The sequence below is a fragment of the Dendrobates tinctorius genome, unplaced genomic scaffold, assembly GCF_039654945.1.
Source record: "Dendrobates tinctorius isolate UK_male_01 unplaced genomic scaffold, ASM3965494v1 ptg000158l, whole genome shotgun sequence".
Classification (NCBI taxonomy): Eukaryota; Metazoa; Chordata; class Amphibia; order Anura; family Dendrobatidae; genus Dendrobates; species Dendrobates tinctorius.
In genome coordinates, this window is record NW_027361825.1 from 25,343,237 (window position 1) to 25,362,212 (window position 18,976).

At 42.0% G+C, this 18,976-nt stretch overlaps 1 long non-coding RNA gene across 1 annotated transcript in view; it reads right to left on the reverse strand.

The window, feature by feature from the left end:
- LOC141051694 (uncharacterized) overlaps positions 1 to 9,530 on the reverse strand; it is a 42,294-nt gene extending 32,764 nt beyond the window's left edge. Inside the window, exon 1 of the long non-coding RNA XR_012220678.1 lies at positions 9,308 to 9,530. This is a non-coding gene — a long non-coding RNA (uncharacterized lncRNA). The remainder of the gene's footprint in view (positions 1 to 9,307) is intronic.
- Positions 9,531 to 18,976: the final 9,446 nt, after the last annotated feature.

Consider the following 18,976-nt stretch of genomic DNA (forward strand, 5'->3'; position numbering starts at 1 on the left):
TCACAGGTCTCGCAAGGCATTACTGGGAACGCTGAGGCCGGGATGGCAGCGCGGGACGTCGGAAGGTAAATATACCCCAATTTTTTATTTTTTTTTAGCATTTTAACATTCTATCTTTTACTCTTGATGCCGCATAGGCGGCCTCAATAGTAAAAACCTGGTCACACTTGTCACACACTATGTTTGATGAGTGTGACCAACCTGTCAATCACTTTCCAAGCGATGCTTCAAATCGCTTGGAAAGTGCTTGAATATCGCACGCGAAAATCGCGGTAAAATCGCGTGGAAAAAACCGCGCGATTTCTGGGAAGGAGTCCGGTTTTTAGTGTCCGGAATAAAACGCTACGTGGGCACATAGCCTTAATTTGAAATTAAACACTTGCTGCTGGATTGTACTCTGCTCTGTGCCTGGCGCGCTCTGCCTGCACAGCTTCCGGTCCACCGCCCCTTCCTTTCCCTCACTGCCCCTTGCAGTCACATGGTCCAGTCGGTCCAGGGCAGAAAGTCTTCCTCCCGGCATCCCTACTGTCTGGCTAGGCGGTTCCGGATATGGAGCCGGGAAGGCAACCTCTTTTGGGCTCTTCTTCCTCTCCACCCCCTTACATTTACAGACTTTGTATCCCTGCACAGTGAACTTTGATGTGGTCTTTGGTCATAAATCAGCTGAGATGAGCGCAGAAAAAGACAAATAAAAGAGTTCCAAACCCTGCAGACAGAATGAGCTCACTGACAGATTTCAACTCATTCTGCTGAAAGCAACAGAGGCTATAAAAGGCAAACAGTGCAACAAGAATATAAGTAAAGAATAAAATTGTCTCCCATTGTGGACAACCGTTTGAGTATTGGGGTACACTTAGGCTAGCTTCAGACTAGCGCTTTGGCCCGCATCTAAGCCCCGCCCCTGCCACGCCCCCTCCGGTAATCTCGCCTAGTATCGCACATCGCTGCATGCGATCTGCACGCCCTATCTTTAGCATAGGGTGCGCAGACCGTGCGCTGGCCGTGCGCTAGTAGGATTTTGAGTGCGCTGCGCGCCAAAACGCTAGTCTGAAGCTAGCCATAGTCCTCCCTTTCCAGATGCTGTCCTATATTAGCTACAGCACAGGGGTAAATCAGCTTTGGGTCTTCGGTTTTGTGAAATCACAGATATTCATAGATTTTTGGGCCTTTTTTTGCCCTGTGACCCCTTAGAAACGAGTTTTCGCTGCAAAATGATGCATTTAATTAGGATCAATTGTGGAGAATTTTGCTCCGGTCGGTTGTGTCTTGCTGGAGTCATTATCCAGACGCCATTATGTAAGTGGATGTCTCTGGGTGACAGGTAGCCTTTACACCGCATAGTTCTACGCGACCGGTAATTTAGATGTATTCAAGGCGGCACAATATTCACATCACATCGTTCTTCAAACGCTCGTCTTAAAGAAATTTAGCCATCAATTCCCAGGAAACCGAAGCGTCTGCGTATCTGCTATTAATGAAGACATTTACAGAGTCTGACGAAGGAAAGAATGAACAAGGGGAATTCAGCCCAAATATAATTCAGGAGGTCACGCGCCTGTACATGTCTAAGCGCCATTTCATACACTTGTCATTTTGCCACATTCTTAATTAGGATTAAAGGGGTATTCCCATCTCCAAGATCCTATCCCAATATGTAGTAGATGTAGTAATAATAATATTAGCAAATATCTCCAATTAGAAATGTAGTACAGTTCTTCTGATAAGCTATGTTGCTTACCCTATGTGCAGGGCATTGCAGTAGCATAGTTACGACCACTAAGAGTTGTCACTGTATGAACGGTCATAACCATTGATACCTAAGTTACTGCAATGCCCTGCACATGGGGAAAGCGACATAGCTTATCAGAAGAACTATACTATATTTTTAATTGGCTGTATGTAATAATATTATTATACCTACTACATACTGAGATAGGATCTTGGAGATCGGTAAATGGGAATACCCCTTTAATGTGTAATCTCTGACAGAAGGGCCACCGGTCGATCTCTTCAATATTTGGATGACTTTTACCTAATGGGTTTAGGGGGGGACTTTGAAACATAGTCACAAGCAGGAAAAATATGATCCAGCTCCAGAAAGAATTGCTTCCTGGAGCACAGAGATGTAAGAAATAAGAATAGGCGATCAATGTAAACTCTCACTATGTTAGTATATTGATTCTATTAGTTTTCAAGATCTCTGCTTGCTGTCACACACTGTAAATAACATTAGATAGAATTATATATTCTAAATATAAAAAAATAATGCCTCTTGAAAGGGAATCTGTCAGCAGGTTTTTACTATGTAATCTGAGAACTGCATGATGTATCACTTACTGGGCTGCTTGGTATAGTTATGATTGATAAAATCCCTGTTTTCTCTGTTGTAGATTTAACGGTGCTCAAATGCTGAGCTGTATATAACCCCGCCCACACCACTGATTGGCTACTTCCCATATACAATGTATAGTGGCAGAAAGCTGCCAATCAGTGGTGAAGGCGGAGTTACGCAGATTAGCTGAACTGCCTGGCAGGAGACACTTAAGGGCCTGTCACACTAAGCGATATCGCTATAATGTCACTGGTTTTTGTGACGTTATAGCGATATTGCTAGCGATATCGCTGTGTCTGATACTTACCTCCGACCGGCTCCCCCGCTGGTTACCGTTGATCGCGAGAACGTCCTGAACCGTTTCTCGTCGTCAGCTTCCTGCTGGGCTTCCTGTGGCGCCGACGAGTGACGCGTGGACGCGGGTGGGAGGACGTCAGGATCGCCTCGTCTGACAGGTAAGTAGCGACCCCCGACCCCTGCGATGTCGCTGGTGAGATCTGCCTGTGTGGCAGCTCACTAGCGACCACTTAGCGATGCACCAGCTTCCATTCAGGGCTGACACAGTCCACCTAGGGACACACCCCCTTTTGCAAGGATGATTGGCAATGGCAGGTTCTCTTTAAAGGGGTTGTTCACCTTTGTAGCCATTTTTTCTCCAAAATGCATGCATTTGGGGCTAAAAATCATTTTTGCAATTGGGTTTCATTACAAAATTTGCATTGCTTGCCTTTTAGGGACTCTGTTTTGCACTGTTTATTGCAGGCTTCAGAATGAGTCAACTTAGAAAGTGTCAGTGAGCTCATTCTGATGGTCTAATGGGAGTTTGTAATTCTTTTATCTGTCTTTTTCTGAGCTCCTCTCAGCTGATTTGTGACCACATCAAAGTTGAATGACTTTGGAAACTAGGAGCCTGAAAAAGCCAAATGGTGCAAAATTTTTAAGCAGGCCCAATTGCAAAAATTATTTTCAGTGCTAAATACATGCATTTAAATAAGTAAAAGATAAGAAAATTGTCTCCAGAGGTGGATATTGCATCTAAGGATGCCTACATAACCCATGATGAAGGCTGGATTGGTGATCATGCCTTTCCTCTACTTTATCATCAGTAACTAGTGGTACAACCTCAATAATTACATAAGGCAATCAGAGGACCTTGCTTTCTGGCTCCTACAGACGAGGTTGTCCGAGGAGTGTCACATTGCCGTGCTCTGCAGTCCCAAAATCCTATTTAAATGTTAATAGTAGAGATGTATTCCGTGGATGCATATAGCGGGATGTTTGGAAGTAAAGGTAATGCAAAAATAGGATATTGGGATAAGTCCAAGTACAGAGGGAAGAAAATTATACTGAGGTCTGCCCTAAGGCCATGAAAAATGGTTCCTGGACTAAAAAAAGTAGCCCCCCACCGCGCGCACGCACGCACACACACACAATTTTAGAGTGTCTTACCGCCATATAGTGCTGAGATAATACTGCCATAATTAGATGTTAATACATAATATCAACCATACAGTTCCTAAAACAATAAGTAGTAACTAAGATTAATAATTACACTGCATCATAGAGCCCTCATAATGCTACAATACACATAATACTACAATATACACATACAGTGGGTTCATAAAGGATTCAGACCACTTTAAATTTTTCACTCTTTGTTTCATTGCAGCCATTTGGTAAATTCATTTTTTTCTCATTTCTCTCTCTGCACCCCATCTTGACTGACAAAAACGGAAATGTTGAAATTTTTGAAAATTTATTAAAAAAGAAAACCTGAAATATCACATGGTCATAAGTATTCAGACCCTTTGCTCAAACACTCATATTTACGTCACATGCTGTCCCTTTCCTTGTGATCCTCCTTGAGATGGTTCTACTCCTTCATTAGAGACCAGCTGTGTTTAATTAAACTGACAGGACTTGATTTGTAAAGGCACACACCTGTCTATATAAGACCTCACAGCTCACAGTGCATGTCAGACAAAATGAGAATCATGAGGTCAAAGGAACTGGCCAAGGAGCTCAGAGACAGAATTGTGGCAAGGCACACACCTGAATCTCCTGCATAGCAACAGATTTTAACTGATTGTGCGCCGGTATTCAACATGAGTACTACATAAGGCAGCATTCAGGAACAGTTTTATAGAAATTGTTGACCTCGGCTACAAGCAAATTATTGCCATTGTCTAGCCACAAAGGGCTTTACCACCACTTTTTTTAGGCAATATTTAGGCAATCTCAGCCCACATAATGGTAATATTCCACCATATAGTATAACTCAAAACGCGTAATACATGGGAATAACTGCAGGACTGTTTTATAGAAAATGGGGAGCTAGGCTAAAAAGCAAGTCAACCCCACCACACATTTAACATTTTCTGGTCATTTCAGCCCACATAAGAACAGTATATCGCCATATAATGCTATAGTGCTCAATAAGCGTATCACATTCTGGATCATAGATTTATAGAAAATAGGGACCTTTTTTGGAATAAAGTCAACCCTTTCCTGCACTTTCCATTTTTAGCTCATAAAACAATAGTATACCGCCATATAGCGCTAAAAGTAATGCTAACAGCCTTTAATACATAATATCGCATCACTGTTCTTAAAAAATACAAAAAAAATAATTATACTGTAACATAGAACCGCCCATAATGTTGTGTTATAAACCTAATACTACAATTCCTAAATAAAACCACCATATACTGCTAAATAATAATGGGAATATTGTCTAGTCTGTACACTAGAATCCCCTGTAATGGGGATATTGTCTAGCTCGGCATACTGCATTCTGGATTAGTTTTTAGAGAAAATAGCAGTATGTTTTGGAAGCAAGTAAACCCTTTACTGCACTTTCCATTTTTAGACAATTTTAGCTCATATAACAATGGTATATCGCCCTATAGTGCTAAAAAAATGATGCCAGTAATATCACCGTACTGCTCTGAAAAAAAAATTAATAATTAAACGGTAAAATAGATACCCTATAAAGTTGTCTTATGCACATAACGCTATAATTCTTAAATAATACCGCCATACACTGCTAAATAATAATGGTGATATTGCCACAATGATGGGAATTGTCTAACCACAAAGGGCTTTGCCAGCGCTCAATTATGACCCAGGCATATGGCTATGACCTGGTGTCCAGACTGCGCTGACAAGACTAGATTATCTTTTTGGCTCATGTGTGCTTGACGGTTCCTCCAGAGGGGGATTTCGGACCCGTAGAACCTCTGATGTCATTATACAAAAGCAATATTTAATGGGATTTTCTTGCAGAGCTGGATAATTGCCTTTCACAGCAGACAATAGCAATCTAGCAGCCGCTTCACTGTGAACGACTGAAACATCCGTTTTGCGGCTCCCCCTCCCTGTGAGTCCTTGCTGGCTATAAATATAGCGCGCGTTGTGGGAGACTGCAGCCCATGAATCCGCTGGCACGTGTGAGAGGTGACCTTAATGTAATGAACTGACATGGGACTAAGGGATTTATGTGTCACCTTACAAATATTCTATGTCACGTCGGCTCTATGATATATTAATCATATTGCAGCGAATCGCGCTGTGCCCTGCTTATTTCTACTCAGCACACTTTTTATTTCTCCTCTCCCCCCTCAGACCTTGGAATTGGGATATTATTGGCAAATTATTATGTTTTTTATTTCCTCCTCGGATTGTTGTGGGATAGAAAGCTGTAATACTTGTGTGTATACAGTATTTTCAAAGAAAGTTTCTCCGGATGCATTAGTGCCCACAGCGTTGCACCCCTTACCCCTGTTACTTTTGGACCTGATGGGTGATTATTAACCTTTGTTGTTCTGCTTATGAGTGCCAATCCCGTTTCCCCTCATAAAATAATAATAATAACATTTTAACTATCTAAAGGTGCCTCAAGGGGGAACTCAGTATTTCTAGAATTATGCCATTTCCAGTGCGCTCCCCCTAGTGGTAGCAGAAGTAATTTGGAATGATTTTTAGGATTGGACTATTGTTGTTCTGTCATTCTGGTAGACCATTCGGTTGAGGTCCTCTTTGATCCAATGGGATAATTAATTTTCTGATAGTGACGGCCTATCTAATCCCCCACTCCCTCCCCCTCACAAAAAAATCCTTTAACTTTGCTTCTATTAAATGGCTCAAAAAAAGAGTTTCCAGAATAAAAAATATTAAAGAGCACAGCACTGATCCACACCGGAACCTCTCGGCAACAAGCTGCATGCTTTGAAACCACCAGAAGGACCTTTTCCCTTACACTGATCTCCATTGTGAAACCCCATTACGATGCTTGATAAAGACCCAGGATTGGGTCGAAACGTTACGGCATATCTCTTTTTGTACCATCATTTAATACAATTCAACAGTGTGGAAAATATAAGAAATCAAATTAATGTATAACTAGTTGCAATCACCTGAGAGCGTGGCTGTTTTCGTTCTATTTTTATTTTACATGGGACACTGTTTCATTTAATAAGGGGTATTTATAGGCAAAGTACCAGAAATTTAAAATAGACATGTCACGTGCCATAAATATGTAGTTGCCTTCACCCGGTAAATGCCGCTGTTCTCCTGAATCCAGCAATGTTTTTCTTTTGTTCCTGCTCCTCTCCATTCCGGAGATATGGTCCCCTCTCCCCTGTATTTAAATCTAGTCTTTTTAGCCAAGTGGGCGTGTTCCTCAACTCTCCCCCACCCAGTTGGTTAAAAAAGACCAGATTTGTATACATGGAAAAAGTGAGGGGGGGGGGGGGGGCATATCTCATAAACGGAGAGGCGCACGAGCAAAAGACAAACATTGCCGGATTCAAGAGAACAGCGGCATTTACACCGGGTAAGAAATGTTTAGCAAGTGACAGATCCTCCTGAAGCAGTAAGGGCCTGGAGTGGCTGCTCTCTCTACACACCCAAATAGTGGTGGCCACTTTTCTAAACTCATGAAATCGGACACAAATGGGTCAACTCAATTACTTAGGTTTCTATTCTTTTAGGGTGAAATGTTGTTTAGGTTTGTAGGTTACCTACTGACCAAGTATATGAAAAGACGATAGGTCATATAGACATCATGGAGAAGTCCCACCAGCCATTGGTATGAGCGCCATGTAATATTACATCGCTATAGAGAAAATGTGTAGCCACATGATTCTTCCTGGAAGAGACCTGCTGATCACCAGGAAGCCAAATAACTTCAAAACTGTTACTCTTCAGATTTCTTCTTTCAAATGGATTAGATGGAGATTACTTTTCTCCACATGGCTGGTCTTTTAAAAATACGCCAACAGCAGCTGAGAATCCATTACATGATTGTTTAAGGCGACAGCGTGACGCTCACTGGGACAATCACACAGTAGGCGAGCGGTTAATACTTCTTTACGAGTTTATCAACACTTAATCACATGCAATTCATTATTTTTATATTTCTAGGGACGCATCAGGAAGGTTGGAGTTATTTAGCCCGTATGTCAGATTCATTCATCTATAACCTTTTTATGGTGGTACTTTTGCCTTGTCAGTTATTTAGCAATAATATTCATTGGCAGGTAATATTATAATTAATAATATTAATATTACGTGGCACAGTAACTTTCTGAGCCACTTTCTTAGGCACCGGAAACTGGGAGCAATGCTAAGAATAACTTGGGGCACTGTGGATGCCACTATGATTTTCTGTGGGTGTGGTGGTGTTTCTGGGTCGAGCAAGGAAGTAAAAAAACATATTTTGCTATTGGCAGACAACTTTACTTATCAACCTGAAATGACGGATACAAAGTACCCAAACACACCACTAGAAGAACAATATAGATAAATAAAATATAAATTTATTATTAATATTAAAAATACATCAAATATCAAATACATAAATCAAAACATGAAAAAATATAAAGATATGAAGCATCCATGAAGACATAATCAAAGGGAGGATAGTACTCAAGTACACTGAATGGTAAAGTGGAGTGGTAACAGGCTATATGGTAGGTGAATAATAAGACCAAAGTGGGAAATCCTAAGTTGTCAGGCTGATAGTAAAGTGCATATACTGCAGACCATAGTGGTCACAAAATACCAGCCATGAAAACAGACATAGGGAAATAAAATTTATAGCTTACCCATAATATTGTGCCAAATGCCCATCCACGATATCACGAATACCCCGCCACGCGCTTCGCGGATGTGCTTGAGTACTATCCTCCCTTTGATTATATCCTCATAGATGCTTCATATGTTTATATTTTGTCATGTTTTGATTTATATATTTGATATTTGATGTATTGTGTTTTTAATATTAATAATAAAAATTATATTTTCTTTATCTATATACTTCTTGTGGTGTGTTTGGGTACTTTTTATCCATCTTTTCAGGTGCATACTTATAACACACCCTTTTTTATGAATATGAAGGGAATAGTGCTTTTCCTTATTTAAGGTCTCCTATTGGCTATTGATATGTTTATGGATATTGTGTTTAGTATAACTTTACTTATCAAACAGCTTCTAAACCAAAAAATATTTTAACCCAGAGACTCAGCAGTTTGATAACAGACCTGGGGATAAGTTCACTGATGTTTGTCAGGCGCGGACTACACTTTTTAGCACAGGGCATATCACCATGCCCATGTGGCTTGACCTGATCCCTCTCACTCACCTTTTCCACCATGATGTTAGTGGACAAATTCTCCCTAGCTCCATGACAGAAGAGACATCACAATTTCGTAATGTAGTGGATCACATCAACATCATGGCTTAATACACATGAAACATTGGCGTCAACTGCCCTTTTCCCCTCCACAGCTACAGCCATCCTCATCAAGAACAATGCTACTCGAATTCAGTTTTCGATGGTCCCCTTCCGACCTTAAAAATATAGGCTGCATTGCTTCTGAACCAAGGTTAGCATGTGACTCTGATTTATCAGCACTTTCAAAGGCAGATCAGTCACTTTGTAGTAACATGATTATTGGCGCACTTATCTCTTACCCCCATATCGCGGCGAATGTCTACGGCTCAATCCTTTCTCCTTGGATATAAATATAGCTCTTGAAATCGCTCAGTGGTTTCAATCAAAAAAGAGGAATTGATTGATCTAAAATAGCCGCCTTTGAAGATCATATTCTAGGAGCTATTTCATCTTCCAGAAGAGCATTATAGGAGAAGCGTATCTCATGTCCAACACCTCTCGATGAGTCAAAGTCTGGAAGAATTCCATACTCTCCCACTGAAGTAGATTCAGCGTTTTATGTCTGGAGCTTCAATCATCTTTTCATCATCGATAGGCTGAAACTAGCAAATATGTTACACACACCCATAAAGCTCGCCTAAAACCATCGTACTTAGCTGCCGAATAAATGGTGGCAATCATATTTTTGGGCGGAAGATCAATCAACACAATAAATCATACTTGCCAACTTATCGACTGGAAATGAGAAACGTTACAGTAAGAATTCTGTGGTGCCTGGAAGATTTGCCTACTCTTCCGGGAATCTGGGAGGTCTCATTTTATTTCTAACAGCCTCCCAGACATCTCGATAGAGTTGGCAAGAATGCAAATGGAATGTAAAATTGGCCAAGATCTGATTATTGATTTTAATGATCATCGATAGCAGATCCTTTTTAGAGATCAAAAAAGTTGACCTCTCTTATATAGCTCTGCTGAAACAGTGATGTTCCTCCTACAGGTCATTAATACCCAATAATATGTTCACTTTTGTTATCACCTACCAGGACTACAATGTATGTCCTACGAGGAATGGTTAACCCCTTAACGACAGAGCCACTTTGCAGCTTAATGACCAGGCCAATTTTTACAATTCTGACCACTGTCCCTTTATGAGGTTATAACTCTGGAACGCTTTAATGGATCCCGCTGATTCTGAGTTTGTTTTTTTGTGACATATTGTACTTCATGTTATTGGTAAAATTTCTTCGATAAGTCTTGTGTTTATTTATGAAAAAAATGGAAATATGGCGAAAATTTAGAAAATTTTGCAATTTTAAAACTTTAAATTTTTATGCCCTTAAATCAGAGAGATGTGTCACACAAATTTCTTAATAAATAACATTTCCCACATGTCTACTTTACATCAGCACAATTTTGGAAGCAAAATTTTTTTTGTTAGGAAGTTATAAGAGTTAAAAATTGACCAGCGATTTCTCATTTTTACAACAAAATTTACAAAACCATTTTTTTTAGAGACCACATCATATTTAAAGTCATTTTGAGGGGTGTACATGACAGAAAATACCCAAAAGTGGCACTATTCTAAAAACTAGACCCCTCAAGGTGCTCAAAACCACATTCAAGAAGTTTATTAACCCTTTAAGTGCTTCACAGGAACTAAAGCAATGTGGAAGGAAAAAATTAACATTTAACTTTTTTTATCAAAAAATTTACTTCAGAACCAATTTATTTTCACAAGTGTTAAAAGAGAAAATCAACCACAAAATTTGTTGTACAATTTCTCCTGAATACCCCATATGTGGGGGTAAACTACTTTTTCAGCATACGGCAGAGCTCGCAAGGGATGGAGCGCCATTTGACTTTTTCAGCGCAGAATTGGCTGGAATTGAGATCGGATGCCATGTTGCATTCGGAGAGCCCTTAACGTGCCTAAACAGTGGAAAACTCCAACAAGTGACCCCATTTTGGAAACTAAACCCATTAAGGAACTTATCTAGATGTGTGGTGAGCACTTTGAACCTTCATGTGCTTCACAGAAGTTTATAACGTAGAGCCATGAAAATAAGAAATCCATTTTTTTTCCACAAAAATGGTCTTTTCGCCCCCAAATTTTTATTTTTACAAGGGTAACAGGAGAAATCATACCCCCACAGTTGTTGTGCGATTTGTCCTGAGTACGCCGATACCCCATATGTGGGGGGAACCACTGTTTAGGCGCATGGGAGAGCTTGGAAGGGAAGGAGTGCCATTTTGGAATGCAGACTTTGATGGAATGGTCTGCGGGCATCATGTTGCATTTGCAGAGCCCCTGATGGGCCTAAACAGTGGAAACCCCAACAAGTGACCCCATTTTGGAAACTAGACCCATTAAAGAACTTATCTAGATGTGTGGTGAGCACTTTGAACCTTCAAGTACTTCACAGAAGTTTATAACGTAGAGCCGTGAAAATAAAAAGTCTTTATGTCCACAAGTGATTTTTTTAGACCACAATTTTTAGACCCCCAAAGTTGGTAAATAGTGGAAACCCCTAAATTCTTGCCCCCAACCCTAATCCCTAATCCTAATTCTAACCCTAATCCTAGTTCGCCCTAGCCCTAACCTGAGCCCTAACCCTAGCCCAACCCTAACCCTAGCCCAACCCTAACCCTAGCCCTAACCCTAATGGAAAACTGAAAAAAAAAATATTTTCTTTATTTCATTATGTTTGCCTATATAAGGGGGTGATAAACGGGGGGGTTATGTACTATTTTTTTTATTTTGATCACTATGATCGTTTATCATAGTGATCAAAATAATGAATGGAATCTGCCAGCCGGAGCCGGCAGATTCCCGGCAGGCACACTACGCATGCGCCCGCCATTTTCAAGATGGCGGCACCCATCGGAGGACGCTGACGGGACGCGGGACCACCGGGAGGGGACGGAGGACCATGGAGAGGTACCGGGGGGAAATAAGGGGGATCGGGGACCCTATTTCTCTCTCCTCTGATGTGCGATCACATCAGAGGAAAGAGAAATTTAATGCATAATCACGGCTTCTTTTTTTTTGCGGTTGCCGTTATAGGGTTAATAACGGCGATCGCAAAAGCGGGGTCGGTAAAAACCGACCGATTCATGTTCTCTGGGGTCTCAGCTACCCCTGGCAGCCGAGACCCCAGAGAAAATCCGACACTAGGGGGCGCTATGTACTTTCTCCACAGCGCCGTGGTTTTAGTACACTCAATTACCGCCGTTAAAAGGCGTATCGGCGGTCGTTAAGGGGTTAAAGGATCTGGGAATGTTTTGCTTGCAAACAAGAAGGATAAGAGGAGACTTAATAGCTGCCTACAAATACAGTGGGGAAAAAAGGATTTAGTCATCCTCCACCAATTGTGCAAGTTCTCCCACTTAAAAAGATGAGAGAGGCCTGTAATTGACATCATAGGTAGACCACAACTATCAGAGTCAAAATGAGAAAACAAATCCAGAAAATCACCTTGCCTGATTTGGCAACATTTATTTGGCAAATTATGGTGGAAAATAAGTATTTGGTCACCTAAAAACATGCAAGATTTCTGGCTCTCAAGACCAAAGAGCTGTCGAAGGACATCAAAAACAAAATTGTAGCCTTGCACCTGGCTGGGAAGACTGAATCTGCAATAGGCAAGCAGCTTGGTGTGATGAAATCAACTGTGGGAGAAATAATAAGAAAATGGAAGACATACAGGACCACTTGTAATCTCCCTCGATCTGGGGCTCCACGCACGATCTCACCTCATGGGGTCAAAATGATCACAAGAACGGTGAGCAAATATCCCAGAACCACAGGGGGGACCTAATGAATGACCTGCATAGAGCTGGGACCACCGTAACAAAGGCTACCATCTGGGACTCAGATCCTGCAGTGCCAGACGGGTCCCCCTGCTTAAGCCAGTACATGTCCACGCCCGTCTGAAGTTTGCTAGAGAGCATTTGGGTTATCCAGAAGAGTATTGGGAGAATGTCATATGGTCTGATGAAACTAAAGTAGAACTATTTGGTAGTAACAAAACTCATCATGTTTGGAGAAGACAGAATGCTGAGTTGCATCCAAATAACACCATAACTACTGTGAAACATGGAGGTGGCAACATCATGCTTTGGGACTGTTTCTCTGCAAAAGGACCAGGATGACCAAATTGCACCCCAGAGTACTGAAGGAGATAGCAGAAGACATTTTTGAACCACTCTCCATAATCTTTGAAAAATCTTGGAGAACAAGAGAAGTCCCAGAAGACTGGAGAAGAGCAAATGTTGTTCCTATCTTCAAAAAGGGGAAGAAGATGGACCCAGGGAACTATAGGCCGGTGAATCTGACTTCTATACCAGGAAAGATCTTTGAACAAATTATTAAACAACATGTATGTAAGTACCTGGATAAGAATGAAGTGATTAGCCAGAGTCAGCGTGGCTTTGTAACTAATAAGTCATGTCAGACTAACTTAATTTCCTTCTATAACAAAATCACTGACTAGGTGGATCAGGGAAATGCTGTAGATATAGTATATATTGACTTCAGCAAAGCATTTCACAAAGTATCTCACACATCCTTATTGAAAAAATGACTGAGATTGGAAAGGACAAGGCAACTGTTAGGTGGATTCATAACTGGCTTAGTAATCAGACCCAAAGTGTTCTCGTAAATGGCTGCACATCCAGTTGGAGAATGTCTCAAGTGAGGTACCACAGGGTTCTGTCCTGGGCCCTGTATTGTTCAACATCTTTATCAATGATTTAGATGAAGGAATTGAGGGTGCACTGATTAAATTTGCTGATGACACAAAGCTAGGAGGGATAGCTAATACTAGAGAAGAGAGAGAGGATTTAAACAGATATAAATAAACTGGAGCAGTGGGCAGCAACTAACAGAATGGTTTTTAACAGGGAAAAATGCAAAGTACTACATCTGGGCAATAAAAATGAGAAAAAAGGATATACAGAATGGGAGGAAGAGGGCTAAGCAACAGCTCGTGTGAAAAAGACTTGGGTATACTAATAGATCATAAACTGAACATGAGTCAACAGTGTGATGCAGCAGCAAAAAAGGCAAATGCAATTCTGGGATGTATTAACAGAAGCATACAGTCTAGATCACGTGAAGTCATTATGACCCTCTACTCCTCTTTGGTAAGACCTCATCTGGAACACTGTGTCCAGTTTTGGGCACCACATTTTAAAAAAGTCATCAACAAACTGGAGCATGTTCAGAGAAGAGCGACCAGAATGGTGACCGGTCTGCAGACCAGGTCCTATGAGGAACGGTTACAGGATTTGGGAATGTTTAGCTTGCAAAAAAGAAGACTGAGCGGAGACTTAATAGCTGTCTACAAAGGGCTGTCAAGGGGTGTCACATTGTAGAAGGATCATCTTTAGGTCGGGGTCACACATGCAAGAAACTCGCACGAGTCTCGCATCTCAATACCCGGCACTACCGCCAGCATTCAGGACCGGAGTGTGCGGCTGCATGCTGAGTGCTCCGGTCCCGAGTGCCGGCGGCAGTGCCGGGTATTGAGGTGTGAGACTCGTGTGAGTTTCTCGCAAGTGTGACCCCGGCCTTATTCTCATTTGCACAAGGAAAGACTAGAAGCAATGGGATGAAACTGAATGGGAGGAGATACAGATTAGATACTAGAAAAAACTTTTTGACGGTGAGGGTGATCAATGAGTGGAACAGGCTGCCACGAAAGGTGGTGAGTTCTCCTTCCATGGGAGTCTTCAAACAGAGACTGGACAGACATCTGTCTGGGATGATTTAGTGAATCCTGCTTTGAGCAGGATGACCCAGGAGGTCCCTTCCAACTCTACCATTTTATGATTCTATGACTGACCCATGTACATGAAAGAATGAATGGGGCCATGTATTGTGAAAATTTGCGTGCAAACCTTCCATCAGCAAGGACATTGAAGATGAAACGTGGAAGGGTCTTTCAGCATGATAATGAGCCCAGGCACACCGCCAGGGCAACAAAGGAGTGGCTTCGTAAGAAGCATTTGAAGGTACTGCAGTGGCCTAGCCAGTCTCCAGATCTCAACCACATAGAAAACCTTTGGAGGGATTTGAAAGTCCCAGTGACAGGCCCAAAACATCACTGCTCTCGAGGAGATCTGCATGGAGGAATGGGTCAACATACCACCAACAGTGTGTGCCAACCTTGTGAAGACTTACAGAAAACGTCTGACCTCTGTCATTGCCAACAAAGGATATATAACAAAATATTGAGATGAACTTTTGTTAATGACCAAATACTTATTTTCCACAATAATTTGCAAAATAAATCTTGCCAAATCAGAAAAGGTGATTATCTGGATTTGTTTTCTTATTTAGACTCTCATAGTTGTGGTCTACCTATGATGTCAATTACAGGCATCTCTCATCTTTTTAAGTGGGAGAACTTGCACAATTGGTGGCTGACTGTAAATACTTTTTTCCCCCACTGTATCTGAAGGGATTCCGTATATACTCGAATATAAGCCGAGATTTTCAGCCCATTTTGTTGGGCTGAAAGTCCCCCTCTCGGCTTATATTCGAGTCATATACACCAGGGGGTCGGAGAGGGAGGGGGTGTCAGGTCATACTTACCCATCCTGGCGCTGTCCCTGCAGCCCCCAGCTTCTCCGCGATCTCCCTTCCTTCAGCGGTCACATGGTACCGCTCATTAAACTCATGAATATGTGCATACTCATGAGTTCTAATGAACGGTACCACATGACCGCTGAAGGCAGGAAGGGAGATCGCGGAGAAACTGGGGGCTGAAGAGAAAGTGCCAGGACGGGTAAGTATAGCGATACTCACCTGTCCTGCGTCCATGGCTGCTTGCTGCTGTCTGGCACATCAGTGACTTTCAGACAGCAGAGGGCACGGTGACGATGTTTGTGCGCGCTGTGCCCCCTGCAGTCTGAACGTCACTGACAGATGACGTGCCAGACAGCAGCATGCAGCCATGGACACAGGACAGGTGAATATCTCAGGTGCAAGCAGTGACACCGGCACCTGGCCCCCCAGCGACAGAGAGGTGAGTATGTCATTTTTTTTTATTTTTAAGTGCAGCAGCGGCAGCATATGGGGCCATAATCTGTGGAGCATCTTATGGGGGCAGCATATGGGGCCATAATCTATGGAGCATTTTATGGGTGCAGCATATTGGGGCATAATCTATGGAGCACCTTATGGGGGCAGCATATGGGGGAATAATCTATGGAGCATCTTATGGGGGCAGCATATGGGGGAATAATCTATGGAGCATCTTATGGGGGTAGCATATGGGGGCATAATCTATGGAGCATCTTATGGGGCAGAATATAGGGGCATAATCAATGGAGCATCTTATGGGGGCATAATCTATGGAGCATCTTATTGGGGCATAATCTATGGAACATCTTATGGGGCCATAACCTTTATGGAGCATTATATGGGGCATATTATTCTATGGAGCATCTTATGGGGCTTATGGGGCATTTTTTACCTTTGTGCAGCATTATATGGGGTGTATTTTGTATGGAGCATCTTATGGGGTCCATCATGAACTGTATGGAACATTCTGTGGGGCTCCTGATTCAATATGGATATTCAAAAACATTTAATCTACTGATGTCTCAATTAATGTTACTTTCATTGGTATCTTTTTTTAATTTTTAAATTCACCAGTAGCTGCTGCATTTTCCACCCTAGGCTTATACTTGAGTCAATAAGTTTTCCCAGTTTTTTGTGGCAAATTTAGGGGGGTCGGCTTATACTCGAGTATATACAGTATATTAAAGAAATAAATTTTATTTCTATAGCGCCAACATATTCCGCTGCACTTTACATTATAGAGGGGACTTCTACAGACAATAGACATTACAGCATAGAAATTAACACATAGATCAAAACAGATACCAAGAGGAATGAGGGCCCTGCTCGCAAGCTTCCAATCTATGAGGAAAAAGGGGAGACATGAAAGGTAAATGGTAACAATTGCTTTTGTCACAGTGTAGAGAGATCATCATTATTCTCATTTGCACATGGAAACACGAGAAGCAATGGAATGAAACTGAAAGGGAGAAGATACAGATTAGATATTAGAAAAAACAGTGATGGTGATAAATGAGTGGAACAGACTGCCATGAGGGGTGGTGAGTTTTCCTTCAATGGAAGTCTTCAAACAGAGGCTGGACAGACATCTGTCTGAGATGGTTTAGGGGCACGATGACCCTGAAGGTCCCTTCCAAATCGAACTTTCTATGATTTTGTCACAATCTCCACTCTGTTCCTGTCTGATTTGTTACCTTGTGTAGGGGTTGTGTTGGGTTTGTGCTGCATCATCTGTGTTCACTTTCCTTCATTAGTCTTCTACTTAAGCATGCTAGCTCCTTCACTCTGTGTCAATCGTACACTTGCTGTTGCCTCTGTAAGTCTGATTACTCTGTGCTCTGCACCTGACCCAGCCTGATTTATTTCCCTTCCTGGACTTAGAGTATTTGCTTGTGACCTGACTTGTCTTTTGCCTGCTCCCTGTAAACTACATTGCCTTACTGGTTTTCCTGACCCCGGCTTGTGAATTGGATTTCGTCTCTGACTACCCCTTGTTGTACTGCGCCATTTCCTGGACCTGACCTTGGACCATTTGACCTCCCTTTACTTATCCAGTAAGTAGTATTACATTACTATCTGTTATAGTAGTCTTTCTCTGCATTTTTGGGACTTATTATTATTAGAGTGACTCGCATCTCAGATTCTAGGACAATATTGACCAGTGACATTTACAATGGAGTCAGACCACCTTGTTGGCCACAAAGATGGGCAACATTTCAGCTTCCAGTAGATTCTCTACAGGATATGAAAATGACTAAATTTGGCCACACGCACCAGATAATTGTTGGCGGATTTTTTACATCTAATGTCTGTGGGCAGAGGTAGATCCATTATCTTGTTTATGGCTGGGAATAATTGTTAGCTGAATGGTCATGACGGCACTAACAATTTTAGTTATTAAAAGGGTAGGTCATTTTCTACTCTAATTTCCACAAGAGGAAGATAGAACCAGGGAAACAGACATGTGAATAAAGCACGTGCCAAAAGTACCTTTCTGGAAATTTGGCCAGTGTACAGCGACTATTACTCTATAGAAATATTCTCTTAAGACAGGATAAACCTAGACCAGGTAGGAAAAAAGTACCCCAAAGTTATCATAATCAGGATCTTGGCGTATTTTGCTGCACAAGATACATGCTTTTCTCTTCCTTACGCCATCTCTTGATTGGCTAACTTTACACTCATATTTTCCACCATGATAAACCTGTGGGGGGTTTTCTTCTCTTAAAGTTAATGTGTCCTCAGAATATGATCTGTTTAAATCAGTTACGTACTATTTTTTTTATTTTGATCACTATGATCGTTTATCATAGTGATCAAAATAATGAATGGAATCTGCCAGCCGGAGCCGGCAGATTCCCGGCAGGCACACTACGCATGCGCCCGCCATTTTCAAGATGGCGGCACCCATCGGAGGACGCCGACAGGACGCTGGACCACCGGGAGGGGACGGAGGACCACGGAGAGGTACCGGGGGGGAATAAGGGGGATCTGGGACCCTATTTCTCTCTCCTCTGATGTGCGATCACATCAGAGGAAAGAGAAATTTAATGCATAATCACGGCTTCTTTTTTTTTTGCGGTCGCCGTTATAGGGTTAATAACGGCGATCGCAAAAGCGGGGTCGGTAAAAACCGACCGATTCATGTTCTCTGGGGTCTCAGCTACCCCTGGCAGCCGAGACCCCGGAGAAAATCCGACACTAGGGGGCGCTATGTACTTTCTCCACAGCGCCGTGGTTTTAGTACACTCAATTACCGCCGTTAAAAGGCGTATCGGCGGTCGTTAAGGGGTTAAAGGATCTGGGAATGTTTTGCTTGCAAACAAGAAGGATAGGAGGAGACTTAATAGCTGCCTACAAATACAGTGGGGAAAAAAGG